Source organism: Zosterops lateralis (assembly GCF_965231275.1).
Source record: "Zosterops lateralis genome assembly, chromosome: 5".
Classification (NCBI taxonomy): domain Eukaryota; kingdom Metazoa; phylum Chordata; class Aves; order Passeriformes; family Zosteropidae; genus Zosterops; species Zosterops lateralis.
In genome coordinates this window covers 27217867-27235826 of record NC_139766.1, presented here as the reverse complement: position 1 = coordinate 27235826, position 17960 = coordinate 27217867, and positions in this window count along the sequence as shown.

Below are 17960 nucleotides of genomic sequence, written 5' to 3'. Positions count from 1 at the left end.
TAAGGGCTCAGAGGATCTGCTCCTCTGAGCCTCCTCTTTCTGGAGCAGCTTTCAGTAACACGGCTCAGATATCAACTGAGCTTATGGTCATGCCTGAGCCACCTCCTGGGGTTGAATCATTATGAAACTCAAAGAAGGAGAGGTGTGGGCTGGGGGCAGCAGCTGTAGACACAAAAGGAAAACTATTAATATGGGAGAGATTGCCCAAAAGAAAACAATTGCAAAATAAATGGAGAAACTGGGATTTTTTTACTGGAAATTGATTTTTGTCAGCCTCTCTGATGGCATAAGAAGAAAGTAGTAAAGAAGGCTGACTCACTTTTTATACCAAACAAAACTGCCTTTCTTCCTTAATAACACACCAAAGGTATGTTGTTTGTTTGCATGAGGCAAATCTTTCTGTAGGAGCACTAAACTGCAGGGCTCACAGCTGTGCAAACGGAGGGCACACTTGCAACTGCCTAGCACATGCAGAACTGCTCCATGTAGGGCCAGATGTGGAAAAAAGCCAGGTTTCTAAGCTGCTTTTTGAGAATTCTTTCTTTTTACTGTTAGCTCAAAGCTAAGCAGGGAGTGGTACTAAACCCAAGTTCTTCTCATGCTTTGTAGCAAATAGGGAATTATACTGCTTTTCAAGAAGAATTGCTATATATAGTAACAGCAAATGCACTTTCCAGAAAAGTGTCTAAAGTGCAGTTCTCTTCTCTTGGCCACCTCAGGCAATCAAGGTGCAGGTGGCCACCACCCTGTGTCCTGAGAAACTGCATGCAGTAGTGCCCTCCACACCACAGCACCCTGCTCTGGCCAAGGGTGGGCAGCTATCTCAGCTTACTAGGTACAGGTGCTAGAGGTGATGCCTTGCGCAGTGTGTGCTGCTGAGTCTTGTGCTCACATGTCCTGTTACTTGCCTCCTGTCTTTCAGTCTTTTTTTCTTCTCTTGGTTAGTTCCCTGGGCCTCTCTCAGCAAGGGACAGGTCCCACCTTGTAGCTCAAATTTTTTTCTTGCCGTGAGCTTGCCCTTCCTTTGGTTTCTCTGTTTTTTGATCAGAGCATCTCCCTTAGCTCCCAACCTCTTTCCCCATATCCAGGCTTTTTCTTTTCCCCCTGCCCACATCCTGACTGCCAATCTCACCATTGGCCTTTGCTTAGCAAACACTGCTGTAGGTAGGTGTCCAGGCAGAGCAACTGAGGAGCACAGAGGCTACTGGAAGGTGGTGGAACAAAGGGCTGACACATGGCAAAATGCCACTGCAAAAAGATTCCCTGTGGAGAGTGCGGTGGCCTGGAATGGCCTCGGCCCCAGGGCTTGGGGACTGCTTTTTTCTGTGCCATGTTGACTTAACTTTGTAAGAAGCCTATCTTGACTGCATCTGAGCATCCCTGTGGAGCTGTCTCTTTGTTAACTGTGTTATCAATTAAAGTCTTGCAGTAATCCAAAGAACCTTTCTGTTTACACTTCCTGATACATTTTTTATTGGAAATAGCTCTTACCCGTGCTAGCCTCATACTTTTCCTGCCACAGAAGATTTCTGAAGATTTCTCCCCAGTTCAGAGCCTTCTTTGGCCAGCTTTTCCATCCTGAGGTAGGAAAGGAGCAACTTACCTGCATTCCCTCAAAGCTGGCTAATGGGAAATGCAGACACTGGGTGTAGTCACAGCTTGGTCTCGTATAAAACATCAGAAACGACAAAAACGCAGTGGATGCATGTGGTTTTTTTTCCCATAGTACAACATTTTAGAAACCAAACAGGAAGTTTTCCCCACGTGATGGCCCGTGGCAAAGATAAACTGACTTCTGGTGATTTTAGGACAGCTGCTGCTGAATTAATTTTCATTGTATTCTCTAATTCAATTGCTTGCACTCAGCAAATGTATTTTCACTCTACTTCTAGTTTGTTTGTATAGCTTGATAGAGAAATGGGGTCTGGCTTCTGCAGAAAAAAGAAAACTCCCCTGTTCTTTGAGAGACCATGTTCATTCATCTCCTTGCCCTCAGTGCATTTTTCTGTCAAGATCCCCATTCTCTGAGCTCATTACATTCCCCATCTCGTCTCCCCTCCAGGCCCCAGCAAACGTCTCCCACTAACCCTGTAGTCTGACCTTGGACCTCAGTTGCTCTCCCTATCTGACCCCAGCTGCGGATCCTGGCAAACTGCCGAGCCAGGGAACTCTGGGAGACAGAGGAAGAAGGACAGAAATTTGCCTTATTTGACTCCTGCTCTCCCTAAGACAGCAGCTGCAATGAGAGGTCATCCCTGGGCACACGGATTCACACTTCCTGACAGAATAATCTCTTTGTGAAAGCTTCACCAAAATCGAGGGCCAAAGTGCTTCTGCTTTCTGTACCAGTTTGTAAGAACAGCACGATGTAACATCCGGCTCTGGCACTGGATCCCAGATCATAGGAGTGCTGAGAGGGACTGGGGAGATCAAGGCTTTGGGAAATAAGGGACAAGCCTAATGTAGCTTAGACATTCAGTTATGTTTTAACCCAAACAATAGTTTTTACCAGTGGCCCTACTGCTTTCAAGAATGTGTTTTCATGCCTAGCTATAAATTAGTCCTGCTCAATAACTAGAAATTTCACCCAAAAAAGCAACACGTGTCAGTGTGTGGTAGAATGCAAATAGCAATTGGAAAAGGGATGATATTAAGATACAATAATGAAAGTTGACATGTTTAGGATATCTGGGAACAGTGATCTACTGGTCGTCTCTCACTCTCAGTAATTGCAATTGACAGGCTGCTGCGTTTGCAATAATTTAGGAATAGGAATTAGAAAAAGTAATCCATAAAATATTTTGCGTGAAGTTCTTGGAAAAAATTGTCTCCATGCTCACACTTTATTCTCTAAGATGTTAACTGAGCAACTGTATTCCTATTTTTTGTGAAAGTAATATATCTCAAAGGTCAAAAGATCTCTGAGATTTATGATGAAAGGGCAGGGACTTGCTGCAGAAAATGTTATTTTATGCTTCTGGAGTTTTTTACCCACTTTGCTGGTCTTTGGCAGAGCTTGATCTGAGAGATCACTTCTATAATTAATACAGTTTGTCAGCCCTCTGTTTCTGAAAGATCACAGCTTTCTTTCTCCAAAGTAGGAGAAGTACAAATCTAACCGCAAAATGAATCTTGAGTCAGTGAATGGATGTCACCCACAAAGGGTTCTCCAAACATTAAAAATCGGCTGGTTTAAGAGTGTTAAACCTGAACTCTAATGATGTTCTTACAGGTCATTATTGACAGCTATTTCTTCACTAGTTGTACAAACAGCTGTTCAGTACCCTAAAGTTATGGTCAGTTTTATTCCTGTGAAAAAGTAACTGTTTGGACTTTTTTTTACTACAGACTTTTCCCCTTCCTTCTTCTGCTCTGATATTTGATTGTAGGAAACGACCTAAAAGTAAATATCTTCACCAAATAACTTTTCCTCTGAACACTGGCATTAATTAATGAACATTAACATTCTTATCAAAATGAAGTCCATACTGTGGACTGTCTCAGTGTACTTGTGTCCTGTGCAAGTGGGTGATCAGCATTTTTAAATCAGGCAGCAATACTAACATAAGCCCAGTGGTTGCCTGGCTGGTGGCATCTGTGGATACAGATGAATAAATAAACTAAGCATGTTTAAACATATGTCTGTGCTTATACAATATACACTCCGAAAACCTACCTGCTATTTTGATAGAACAAGGACAGAGAGTCTCCTGGGCAAAGCTGGGCTTTGCCAGTTTATGTGTTGAAAACATCTTTCAGAAGAGCAATTCGGATTAGATTCTCTGGTAAACATCACAGGAAGCTTTCCCATATCAAAAAGCCATTTTCAGCACAGCCAGACATCACTCTACTTCTCTTCACTGCCCCAACAGGCCCCAGTGTGAATACAATTTCCTCCGATTCTCCTATGAAGCTGGAGACAGACAAAAGAAAGGAGGATTTACCAGTTGATCCTTTATTCTATGTCACTTTTCCCCTTTCCTGGAAAAGTGAATATTGACTGGAAGTTTGCAAAGAAATTTGAATCTGGGAATATATGTCTTACTTAAATGAAGAGGTGTCTTGCCCTGGAATTTGTGGTTCAATGCAAATAACTGTTAAATGTAAGACATTATTTATACTTACACACAGTCATATAAACAGGCTCTTTTAAATACAAAGTTTAGTCCAAGGCAAACTTTGAAAAGGATTCTGACAAAAAAAAATTAAAAAGTGAAAATACAGCTATCAAGAACACAGTCAAAATTGTACTTAAAATAATCACCTCAAGATTAGACTTGATTTATTCAGTTTAGGATTTGATTTATATCTGAATAGAGATCATTCTTGAAGGGTAATACTTTAAAAATCTTCTAGTCTGTGTATAGTGTAGTGGTAGGTACTACTTCTTAGACAAAACTTGAATAAGTATGACAGACTTCTATAACAAACTTCTATAAATCAACTGTAATTTGGGAAGTAGTAGTATCTCTCAGTGAACTTGGCATTAGTTCATTCTCTCACCAAATTTCTAAATCTTTTCAAGCTTTAGTGATCATTCTGCACAGCTAAGCTCAGGTTTTTTAAATAATACTTGATTTTGGCAATGCTGTTTTCTACCTGCTGTCTACACAAGAGACAAACTCGACACTAGGGCCAATGCTCAGTCTTTGCATTGGAAGTTCTCACTGTAAAGAACATATCAGCACTTGATTTGAAGGTCCATGTGATAATTCCTGCATGAAGTGTGTCTAATCTAGATATTCTTTCTCTTCAGGGAACATGAGGGCAATAATTTCTAGTGAGTGTTTCCCAGTGTTTCTGAATGGCAATGAACCATTTGGACTTTTCCTACCATTTGGACTTTTCCTTTTCTTCTGTGCTTTTTCTGGCCTTTCATGGCCTTCCCATGTAAACCTCTCTCTGCTTAAGAATTTATTTATTTATTAATTTTCCATTTGGCTGCTCTGATTTGTTTCAACATTACTGCCCTTAAAGGCCAGTTTGGGATTATCACCATGATTTGCTTGTCCCTGTGTGGTACCACTTTGGCCACACTTCCCCAGCAGCAGCCTTGCTTCCTTATCTGGTGCAGCTTTCTAAGGCACCTTAAATCTGCCACTTCACAATATTCAGCAATATTGACTACTGCTGTTAAATTCCCATTTCTTTCATTTTTTGAAGCTTTTACATGGTGAGGCGACTGCAAATTCATTTGAAATATGGGCTCTGCTCTGTGGAAGTAAACTGGAGCAGGGGTAAAAGGGCAGAAGGAGTGGAAATATCCATTAATTTCATTGAAGATTGATTAACAGTAATGACTTTACCCTTTTCAGTTCTTGTTTGTTTGTCCAGGCATCGTTATTTCAAATGGGCCAATGCACTCTCTCCAGCAGGAAAAGGTTAGAGACAATTAATTCAAGGCATTTGGCATTTCCTGTCAAAATGGCAGATATTCCTCAAGCTGTGAGGATTGCTGGGTTTCACATCCACTCAGGGCTGATGGTCAGAGCGTTTTTCCACCATGTCTCTGCACAACTCACACATCTCTGCATTTTGAATTCCTCCTCCACAGCCAAACACAGTTCCTCATACTGACCCTCAGTCTACACAAAACTTGTCAAACCCATTGCTACCACCTCTCCCTATCCTCTCCTAGGCTACTCTGAGAAGTGGCTGGAGCTTGCCTGGCTCCCCATGCCCTTAGGAGCCACAGAGGATAATCAGCACATGCTACAGGAATGCTGCTCTACCTCTCTTTATTGTGGTTTCAGAGACCCTGAAACCAAACTATGACCTTGCTGCTGTTCACTGCTGTGCTGGCCAGGAAACTGCAGCAAAAGCAGCATAGGAGCAAGGGACAAATAATGGAAAACAGGGAGAACAAAGCTTTGGAAAGTTTGAATGAACAAAGTCTATGGCTATATGGCTGGATACAAACCAGCTTCAAACTTTCAGGCACATTAGCAGGAAACTGTTAAACAACACTTAAACAGTAAAATAAAGAAACTGAGAAACTGTTCTAGGCAGCAAAGCTCTTCTGTGGGGTGCTATGCCTCCAAGAAAACTTCCTGGCAGCTGTCTGCCTCAGGCTGTGGAGATGCACCCGGTGACAAGGAAAGGACTTGATTATGAATAAAACCAGTGTGTTTAAATACTTATGTGATTTGGTAGCATTTGGATTCCTCCTTCAGCTTTTTGGCTCTTTGCATGTGGTCACAGCTCTCACACTGCTGTCTGGAAGACACAGGCCCATAGATTTTCTTTCTCTCTGTTACAGCAGTAATGGAGTGGATCACTCAGAGAACCTGTCTGTTCACAAACCCTTGTGTGAGATTAGATGTTAAAGAAAGAGTGAAATGGTTTTCTGATTTGTCAAAAGTCTGGCAGGTTCGATTTTAACTTAGCAGAAAATGATTAAATTAGATGTGACAGTAGCACAAGAAGCCCATAGTATGGCCTTGTCTTGTAACTACACTGAAATTAGGTGAACAAATCTGGTTGATAATGGCTTTAGAAAAGTAAATGCAGCATCTAAATTTGACAGCTATGTGGCTGAACTGATAGATATGGTGATTGTTGTTGGCACACAGCGGAAAAATAGAATTACATTGTGTTTAATCAAAGGGACCAAGTCTGGGATAAGCCTTGGATCCCTTCTCTACATGAAAAACAGGCTTTAGAACAAAGGAAGTTCTGCATAATGTTATTTAGTCTGCATGAACCACTAACTGTGTGTCAGAGCCCTGATGAAGTCACTGCTTAGAAACCATTAGGAGATAGTGTACAATTGATGTGATATACTCCGCTTTAGTTGGGTAACATGTTTCTGGCAAGTAATCCAGCCACCAGGTCTGGTGTGCACACAGAAAAATTGCCAACAAGCTAGGGAACATCAGATATAAAATCCCAAAGTTTTCTGCCACCCTAAAAAAAAGAGCTTCCTTTCAAAATGTGCTGCCAGACCTTTCTTTGTGTTGTCCCATCTGTAACGTGAATCAGAACAGTAGATTTGTCTGAAAGAGAAGATCTCTAAGGATGAGTTTGATATAGAAAAAACGTAATTTCTGGACTCCTATAAAACTTTAATATGCAACTAATACTGACACTAGTGGCCAGGGGGCTTTTGTGTGCTTTGTACTTTGATTAAAAAATTATTTCCTGCAGGAAAGAAACCCTTGAAGAATAAAAGCCATTACAAAAGGATACCTGAGCATACACACATTATTTGTTGGGGGAAACATTTTAATTAAGTTGTGCAGTTCACCCCCACCAAAATCCATTAAATCATGAAGGTAAGGCAAGTCATGTAGTATCAAGGACTGCAGCTATGGGAGCACACAGGAGGAGTGAGGAGTGGAAGGGGCATGAATGCCCTCCATCTCCTATCACAGAATAAATCAGAGCTGAAATCTTTCTTTTGTGTGGTTTGGAACAGACGCAGGCCTCAAAGACAGAGGATTTGGACCAAAAGACAAGTCATCCCTTTATCTAGTTGTAATTAACTCCAGGTGGTTTCTGCTAACATAATGCAGATTTGAGTCTCATTTATCTTTTTTATTTGGAGACAGCACAGCTTTCACATTTTTGGGAAAAGTCAGAGGAAAAAAATTAATTGTTTTCTTATTATGGCAGATCACATCTTTCAGTCTGAATTCTTGGCATGATTTTTCTTTCTTTTGATAAAGACAACACTGCCTGCCACTCTCTGATGGATGAGCTGAACATGACATGGGACAAACCAGAACGGTTGAAGGTCTGGGCCAATCATTAAAACTGAATCTCATCTATCAGAACAGCAGTGCAAATAGATGTTTCTACTGGTGCATACTTGTCTCTTTCCCTGACAGTAAATCAGTGCCATCAAATCCCTTACTCAGTCTTACGTTGCATTTTGAAGAGTTTTGAAGGATTTTTTCCTTCTTGCTTCTTGGCTGTGTCAGCCTCAAAACTTAGCCCTTACACATCTCTCTCTCCTTTCTTTCACATCAGAATCAATCAGGAAAAGCTCACTGGAGAAGCTGAGATGGTGTAAAGCTGCTGAGATAAAGCTGGGGCTATTGTTTCCATTCCATGCTGGCCTGAGAGCAGACACCTGAAACACATTGTTGCCTGAACGCTGCTTGTAATCAATATTCCTCTCTGGAAATTGGACCCTTCTTAGGGGAGCCCTGAGATCTGAATATTTGGCTTCTTTCTGGCCCTGTAAGTCTCCAAAAAGAGAAAAGGTCTCAAAGACTAACTGAGAGACTGAGTAGTATGTAATTAATTGGAACAGGATAAGATCTGCATGGACTTTTTATGACTTGGGATGTGAGAGTCGCATGGTGTGGCTCCACACTGATAGCTGAGAGGAACAGGGAGTAAGCTCCAGGAAGGAGTTTGTCCTTCATCTGGAGGGAGAAAACATGTAGTTTTTGTTACTCTCTCTTTATGCTGCATCTGAAGCTGATTCAAGGACTCTGAGGCAATAGTCCTTCTCAGCACAAACCAAACAGCAGCAAGAGATGCTGGGAGTTCTCTGGATCCTTTTTGTGTTACAAACAGACACCATTTACATGAGTCCATTGCAATAGCAGAAAAGGTGAAATATGAAACTGCTTCCCCCGCCCCCCGGCTTGTAAGGAAGTATCAGGTTCTGTCAAGTTTGGACACCTGCAGCAATTGACTTCTTTCCAGCTCAAGTCCAAAGACATTCAGCTTTCCAGCAGCTAACTTTCTCCTAGGAAAGAGGCACAAGAGAAAGGAAAATGGAGGAGAAAATGAGCAAAGATAATACAAGTACAAAGTGTTTCAACAGCAAAATTCTCTTCAGGCTATGTTTTGGGAGGAGGAAAGAAGTGGAACTTTCAAGGCAGGGTGTATTTTTGAGGTAGCTACAGCTGTCATGTTTGGTTTCAGCATTGCTTGTTATTTTGGGAAAAAAGGGTGAGTGAAAGATGTGCAAATATGTTGAGGGTGTTAAGAGGGGATGGAAAGTCTCAGTGAAGCAGGGTGGCTACATGGTTGAGGCAGATCATATTGCTTTTTCCTTCACCTCCCCCAAAACCAGCAGGAAGAGTGAGAGAACTGAATATACCAGAATTAATTCCTGTCTTGGCTACTTGGGAGAAACTCCAGAACAGCCCTTCTGGTATAATCAGGGTCAGATTTTGGTCAGAGCTGTGGAGTGCATTAGGAGACTGCTGCAACAGTCCTGACAGGCAGTGAGTGGGTTCATCTAATGCCACACCAAGGCACTCCTCCTTGCTTAGCATGGGTATAAACCCTGCTGGGACTTGGTTCTGTTAGCAGCGGTACCAACTATTTACCTTCTCTCTAAGTGCTTGTGTTATTTTTGAAAATTATGATGTATTTTCATGATAAAATTACAATTTCTATAAATTTAAAATTGGCTTCCAAAGCATTTTAGTCCAAACCTTCCTCGCTACATAAATTTGTTGACGTAGTCTAATTCTAGAACTTACATTCCTAAATCCTTTAAGTTCTCAAAAAAAAAAAAAAAAAAAAGCATTTGAAGAAACTAACTGAAAACTTTGTTTCAAGTGAGTTTCATTTTGAACAGCTGAACTTTTGGCACTGGCTGTGAGGTGATGTTAGTTTTTCTTTGGCTGGCTAAAGCCAAGAAATGGTTCTTGTCTGGCACATCAACAAGGAATTCAATAAGGGGCATAAGCAAGCAGACAATCTAGTCCCTGAGAAATGTTTTATTATGTGGAATGGATGGGAATATTACATATGTAAATGTACACAATAAAAACATTATAATTGCTCATATAGTGTGTAAAGATGTATTTGTAGCTGAGAGTTAGTGACAACAAATTCCATGCATAAAGGCCATAGAATGTGTTTGCAAATGAAAACTAAAAAGAAAAAAAAGAGAGACTCAAAAGTAGATAAATATTTCAAAATATAGATTTAATTCCAAATATTTGTGGAAAATCTTTAACATTTTTGGAAACTATAGTTACACATTTGCAATGGAATTGATTTCTCATGAGTAGAAGTTATTCAGTCTTCTCAACTGCACTAATTCACCAAATATGATTTGTGCTTGTAATTTGTAGTACATTAATGGATTTTAAGTGGTTCCAGCAATTCCATTAAACATGGATGGAACAACTAAGTGAACAGTTTGCCAAAGGTGGAGACACCACAGTTGTGAAACCAGCCAGTGGTTTATGTCAAACACAGTCATTTAAAAAATACAGCGGTGAAATAAAGTAAAAGTGACTTAAAGATTAGGTATTCTACAAAGTGTTGCTCTAAATGAAGACAGGAGTATGAGCAGTAACATCTGGATGGAATAAAGGCCAATCTGAGAACTCAAGTAAAATGGAATTGCTTATTTGAACAACTTCAGTGTTAGAAAATAGAAGTTAATATGAAGAGCAAGAGTTTCTGGGAGTTTTTGGAAGAGGCACAAGAAGTTGACAAATGATACAGTTTTCAGCAGCTTTACTGTCCATCTTAAGCTAGATAGTTTTTAGCATTTGCTTATGATGTGCCCAGTGGCAGACCACACTATCTGCTTTGGGCATCTTGGAAGTAAAGTCCACAGAAGGAGTCATAAAGCCAGCTGACAAGGGAGCAGAGGTGGCACAGCACTTAATTGCAAATGGATTGCAAAATAATCCCTTCTGTGTAACTCCTCTGGCTTCACCTGGGGCCACATGGGGACTGAACATATGTGTGTGCATTTACTTGTGAGAAAATACCCATAACAGCCAAGTTTAGGTTTTCCTTTTGTTTAGACTTTTACTTATAGAGTGGTTTTAGTCAGTATGGAGGTCTCATATGCAAAGACATTTTTACTTTCATAAGAACTGCTGTCTTGCATATAACAATTTTCTATTTTTGGTCTACTTCTTCCTCATTAACCTACCAGAGAATTATACACAACAAGGTTTATTTAGATGATTTTCAAGTGTCCTTCCTGTTTATAGAGTGATTAGCCACATGCTCCAGACAAAATATGAGGCCAGGGAATGGAGGATACCATGCTAACAGGAAGCACCTTCATGTAAATAAGGGTGATGCTCCACAGCATCCAGTAACTACATCTTCCTGCAGGATGCAACCAGCTTTGAAATACTTGCTTGGAAATAGAAGTATTTCTTTTATTAACAGGGTTAAACAATATATGAAGTGGCCATGTTTGCACACACACACAAAAAGGTGAGTTCTGAAGTCGAGTGTAGGGAATTTCTTCGGGTTACTGACACTGTCATACCTTTGGAAGAGTGGAACATTGCTTTACCTTATGGACTGAGATAATTTCACCTTGATATTATTTATTGACCATAAGAATGAACCTTCAGCTCTGCACAAGAGAGGAAAATGTAGGTGATAGAACAGCTCCTGGGAGCACAATGTTGTGCTTGCTCAGAAATCTTTTACTCCCAGGGTACTTATGAAAGGCGTAACCATATCTATTGTTAATACTATGTTTGTGCCATTATTTAAGGACACATATGGACACCAGAGCTGCTTTATCACCAGCATGAAGTCTCCCAGATTTCCCTCTGAAAACCAAAGTCTCCGCATGTTCAAAAATACTTGTCAAATAAAATAGTGAAGACAAATTTGTCAGCTTTTATTCGGAATATTATTTTTTTCATTTTGGCATCTTTTGAATTTTGTTGTGCTTCCCAGTATTCATGGATGAAAGGGTTGTTTCTGCATCTGAAATGGACCTTGGTGGTCCCTCAGTAGACGACAGTTGCCAGTGACCTCCTGTGGACCCAGGCCTACATATGGTACACTGACCTCACCCACTCACAAACAAACAACAAAGATGATCCAGAAACTCATTGATGAACAAAATTAAACACTGCAGGTCAAATGTAAGTCAATTACAAGCTGTGCATAAGACTTTGGAAGTCAACAGCAGCTCTCACCCACTAATTGGGATGGAGGCAATCAAACATTGGGTCAGCTCAGGTCACCCTGTGGCTTTGGTGTCCATTTTTCACTCAATATAGGATAGAGAACTATAAATATCTGAGAAAGTGGATGAAGTTAACAGATGACTTGGACATAGTGATAGATCCTGTGCTGGACACATTGTGCCAGTACAAACAAATAAAATTATTTAAGGCAAAACCCCCTCTTTTTGTAGTGAGCAGAAACATGGTCACAACCACCTAAACAAATTCTGTTAATTTTTGAATTTAACTCTGCCTCTGATTTATGTATAAATTCTAATTGATATCATATGTCTCATGCAATTAAACAGTTTTCAGCACTGAGCCTCTCTTAACACTTAAAGGAACACAGATTTTTTTTTTTCTCAGCAATAGGCCCAACAGGACTGACATCAACTTGTAAGAAAAGCACTTAAATGAATTAGACATCCAAAGCCCACTCATTTCTATTTCTATACAGCACAGTGCTTTGAAATGACCTATGGACTAGCTTAATATGTTATTTTATGACAATAATCTTTGAAAATAATTGTGAGCTGAGATGTTTCCAGTGCTTCAATTTAAAATGCAAGTCATGACTCCTTATAACACTTAAGTTACACATCTATAACATACATGAAAGTATCCTGAATGAAGGAATATTTTTTAATGTATCTAGTAGTTATTGCAGACTTCTGGAACTATGACAAGGACCCATCATATATTAACTTTGTGTCTTGACATGGAGTTACTTTCAATCTCAGTTGGTAACCAAACCTGGTATTCCAGGTTGTGGGTCACAATGGTGATGATTGACATGGATGTCTTAACCACAGTCCTTTTGATTTCCAAGGCAATCACAGAAGTAGTGCAGGCACACACGAGATGAAACACCCCAAATTTTGTTGACCCAGCACCTGACCCAAAACCCAAGGACAGTCCTATCAATGCTTTTTTGAATCTGGGAGTCTTCAGTCTCTCTTTGTGTTCCTCTTTACATTTCCTGCTACTTCTTTTTCTTGTTTTCTTAAACACCTACCCTCACACAAAACACATCATGGCCCCATCATGCTTCTCATCCATTCCTGGGCAGATGTAAGATGTGTAGCTCACCTTTGATTGGGGTGGTGATGAATTCCTGCAGCTTGAGAGCTCTGGATGTGGCTGTTTTTAACCCAGGGAGGCACTCTGTCAAACTGGTTCACAGTAGTGAGCATACCAAAATTATAATTCTTTTAGTGTGTATGTTGCACAGTCAGTGATATATGTGAATGCAGTTGAGATTTGCATTTTGGGCCAAGGACTTTGTTTATTTTTCCTGACACAGAGTTGGGTACTTAAAGCATTTACCCAGCAATGCTAACTTTGCAATGGGGAGATTGCTGGATTTGTCTCTGGTTTGGATATACTGGAGTGGTTGTGACCTTTCCAGCAATATTGCAGCAGGTTTATCTCTTTCATGGATCATGGGATTAATGCAGTAAAATCCCATAATTTCAGTCTGTGCAAGATGGAAAGCAACAATTTTAGTAAATCTGCATATTCATCTCTGTGCTGCGTTTTTATGAATAAAGACTTGATCATAATTATTTTATGTGTAGAAGCCTATGGTATCTCATGGAAGTCTTCTCTGGCCAGGAATTCTGGAGGGGAAAATTAATTTGCATAAATATCAAATGGATAACAATCTGTTCTTTTAAGATAAGCATGACCACCAAGGAGGCCCTAGGTCACAGCATTAAATATTCTCTCTCAATCCCAGGGGCTTGGCTTCAATGTATGCTGGGACCTGAATTCTCCAAAGATAGGTGACTACAGCTGCCTTCAAAGAGTCTCAGCTGAGGAGTTTTACAGCTTGCATCTGGCTCACAGCTCATGCCTTAAATGTTCTCCAGGGAGCTTACAGTCTCATTTTTGTTCTTTAAACACTCAAAGCAAAATTAAAATGAAAATCTAAAATGCAAACCTTTTCCCCAAACCATGTGAAGGTCAAGGAAATAACCTCTTCTGCAAAAACAGCAGGAAAACACATACAGCAAAGAAGATACCACAAATAAAAGTAAGCAGTTATTATAACACCACTAGAAATCTCCTTTTTAAACTGGCTAGCAGTTTGGAAAAGGTGAAAATGTTCTTTTAAATGACTTCCAACAGCAAAGGATAGGATATTGCACTGGGCATGATATTCTAGGAGGTGGGTCCCATTACCTTCTACTCATATGTGTTTTCCATAATAAATCAAGGCAAATAACTACTTTCCATGCTGCTGTTTTTAAAAGTGAGCTTTCAAGAGAAAATTCCACCATGACTCTTCCATCACAAGTTGTCTAACAGCAGTGGTGGGGACATGCATAGAGCCCAGATCAGAAACGCTGATGGTGCCCTTGGGAACAGGGCTCCTTACCTACCAGCAGATCATCCATGAAGTACATGAAAGGCTGGAGCCTGGGGGCTTCAGCCACCAGTTCCTGTTTGTAAGGAGGCTATTTGGCAGCAGTGTTCCCACACTGCCCTAGGGCTTCTGAGGAACACGAGGAGAGATGATTTTCCCTGCCTCAGGATGAGCCCTGGCACCTTCCTCCTTGCACAGGAGATACTGCAGGTGGAAGGACAAGGAAAACTGAGTGTGGACAGACTGAGATGTTTCTGCACCCCGTGCATCTGCCTTTCCCTCAGCAGCTGTTGGTTGACCACATCTCTTCCATAAGTGACAGAGTAAGAACTGTTTTGTTGCCGCAGGCTGTCCCTAGAGCTAGAACCAGTCCTGGGGCTGACAGTGTATAAATGTGTTTGAGTAGAGAACAACAGCCTCTATCCCTATCCACAAGCAAGGAGAAGTTTGATACAACTGCTTTATCAATGTGGAAGAGCAATGATCTTTTCATTATACACAAAATGTACTGCAGCCTGCTGACTCAAAACCCCAGGTCTTTGTTGCAGCATTTTGTGCTGACTGTGTTTCTGTGTTTTTATGATGCATATGTAGACTGCAGATCAAAGGCTATTTCTAGGTCATTTTACCTATAAGATTTTTGAGATTTCCTGTTAAATCACTGAAAACAGTGAAAATTTGCAGTGTGTTTATTAAACTTTCATAGTCAGCACACAGCAAAATTAGAAGGTATGTCAGCTTGGATTTGAATACCTCAAAGAAACCAAATGCTTGAAAACCAAGCAGTTAAACAAAAGTCAAGTTATAAATCTCTTGAAAAGTCCCAGAGACCTTCCAATCTGTCTGCTGACACCTTCTGCCTGTCTCTGACCCTCCTAAATCAAAGTGTTTATCTAAAGTACAAAAGTTGACAGTTTGCATTTAATAAAAGTTGCTTGTCTTGTCGATTTGCAGAACTCTTGTTCCCACTGGCCATCTCCCTGATGATGTGTTACAGCAATGCAATAGCCAGCAGCACTTACAGAAATAGATGCAAAAAGTGACCTGATTAATTTAAAATACATCCATTCTTTAATACAAATTGTACGTTTGGAAAGAGAGACTGTGTATTTCAACTAGCAGAAATTCTGTTTTGGGGGGAACAATTACTGTTGCTGATAACACACATTGTATGACAAAAGAAAAGTGAATAAAAGGACCCAGTTTGCACACAGTGATTTTCAAGGGCTTTGTAATTAACAGTAATTCCAAAACAGTTCCAAGTTTCTGTGTACAGTTTTGCTCATCAGTAAAGCTAAAGAACTATTATACTTGCAAGCATCAGAAAAAAGATTATGTCAATATGTGCTGCTTTTGTGTCTCTGAAATTTTGCGGTCTCAGACTTCAGTCCTGTGTACTTTCACATTGCCTTTTCCCTTACCCCTATGCTGTAAATGCAGCATTTTCCCACATTATGGTAGACTGTGGATTGGAAATAAGTTATAATTTTGAGAAATACGTTTTTCCTTGCATAACACAAGTCCTGTTCATAAGGTAATGTTAATGTTTAATGCTGAGTACTCCACCAGCAAAACAGTGTTACATTTTAAAGATATTGAAATTTATTGGTTATACTTAGTTTGTCTTTTGTTTAGAAGAAAGATCTTTTCTGATACACTGCAGAATACCCATCAGACTCAGGCATTCTTAGTTAATGCTAAACACTATTCATTTGTTTACAAGAAATTGCTCTTCCTTGTACTGGAAGGTAACTGTGGAGCCCTCCTGGTGACCATGGATGGCTACATAATCTGAAACAGCCTATTTCAGGCTACTTCAGGGTTGTTAAATCTATCTGATACCTTGGAAAGAAAAGCCAAGTGTGTTGGGACCAGTTTACGCACCATGCAAGGTCAGCCAGGGCGTAAAGGGCATCAGGCTGCTGGTAGCAGCTTAGGATCACCAGTAGGTCCTGCTGCCTATTTCTCCCATGCATTTTCTTCAGGAAAGGGAAGAGGTAACACAGAAGTGGCCACTTGTGTCTAGGCCCAGCAATAAGGAAGGATGTGCAGGACAGCTCAAGAGCAGCAAACCCAGCCTCCCCTCAGCTGCAGACCCCACTGATGGGGTCTCTGGAAGGCTGTGACAGGGTGTAAGGGAGTGGGCATGATAGGAAGGGTGGTAGCAAGGCTGCACTGACAGATGTGGTGAGACACAGAGGGTCTCACTCCAGACAGGGATTGAGGACTTTTGTGTATGGACCATGTATGTATTTTCTAGGTTCATTTTTACCAAAATGCTCATTGGCAACTCCAGAAATGCACACATGAATGTCAGCCTCTGTCAGAAGCAGCATTGATATGTGCTTATCTCTGCTTCTCAAAACTTCGTGGGTATCTTCTGTGCAGCTCACAGGTGCATTCTGAAACTTAATTTCAGTCAAATGTAGATGCTAATAAAGCTAATACTCTTATTGTCCCAGGCTGTCAGAATAGCTTTAAATCTATGCATTGGGCAGATCAACCAGGTGTTTTTATTTATAACAAATTGACTTCTAAACTCTCCTTAATTAGATGAAACATGGTTTTAATACATATTTTCATTCCTTATTTTATAAACTATATCCTCCCAAACAAATATTCTTTAAGAAAGTACAAAAAGGCAAAATTCAAAATTTTATATCTTTATCTTACTGTTTCTACTTAAAAAAATGTTGCTGAGGAGGGTTTCAAGTCTGTAACCTGAGTTTAAGTACAGAGGATTATGCTAGAGACACATAGAAAAGACTCAAAGTAGGTATATAAACAAACCTACAAATTAAAATTTAAATGAATGTTGTATTAAAAAACTAAGTACACAGACTGTGAAATGAAGCTTAGGAGAATGCAGCTGAGCTTCTGTTGACAGAAGTGGAAGGCAGCTTACCTTGTGCTCATCTCCCCAAGGATGCTTGTGGGAGGCCCAGCTCATGAATCTCACTGTTGGACAGTGCTGAATCTTGACCTACGTGTGCTTATAATGAGAGGGATTCTTTTGACAGCTTGGAGATTCATGACCCTTGGTTTGCAAAAGACATTTTTAAATAGCAGTGTTTTGGACTCCAAAGACAATCTGTGCTTCAGCAGAGTAAAACATTCCTTTAGTTCATTTTTCTCCTAAGAAACTTCACTCCAAGTCAGCAATCTCATCTTCTGGTCCTGGTTAAGGCATCAAGCAAGGGAGTCAGGCTTTTAGTCAGGCTTATGCTAACACAGACACCCCTACTCACCCTGGTTTGTTATAAGGCAAGTGGGGGGTCACCCAAATTTTTAGCAAGGGAAGTTCACAGTTTTAGTCCTGGCACTGACTGTGTTTTAAATAGATGGAGCCCAGCAGAGCTGTGATTTAGTTGTCTGAGGTGTTAGTAGTTATTAGCTGTGTTTGTGGTGCTGATGAGAGCTTGGGCTTTTGTGGCACCTTGTCTGCTATGTAGAGCAGACCAGTGCTCCTTCCTTGTAAGGAGTCTGCCTTTAGAGTAGCCTGGGTTGTGAAGATCCAGCTTTAGGTCCACCTGGGTTAGCAAGTGTCAAGTTTTAAATTAGAGAAGTCAGGTTGTGAGATACTGAATTTCATTTGGGAGTCCAAAAACCAGCACAGCTGGTGAAGCAGGGGGAGGCCTGGGGGATGGTGGGAACCCTCTCTTGGCTCACCACAGAGCCCCTTC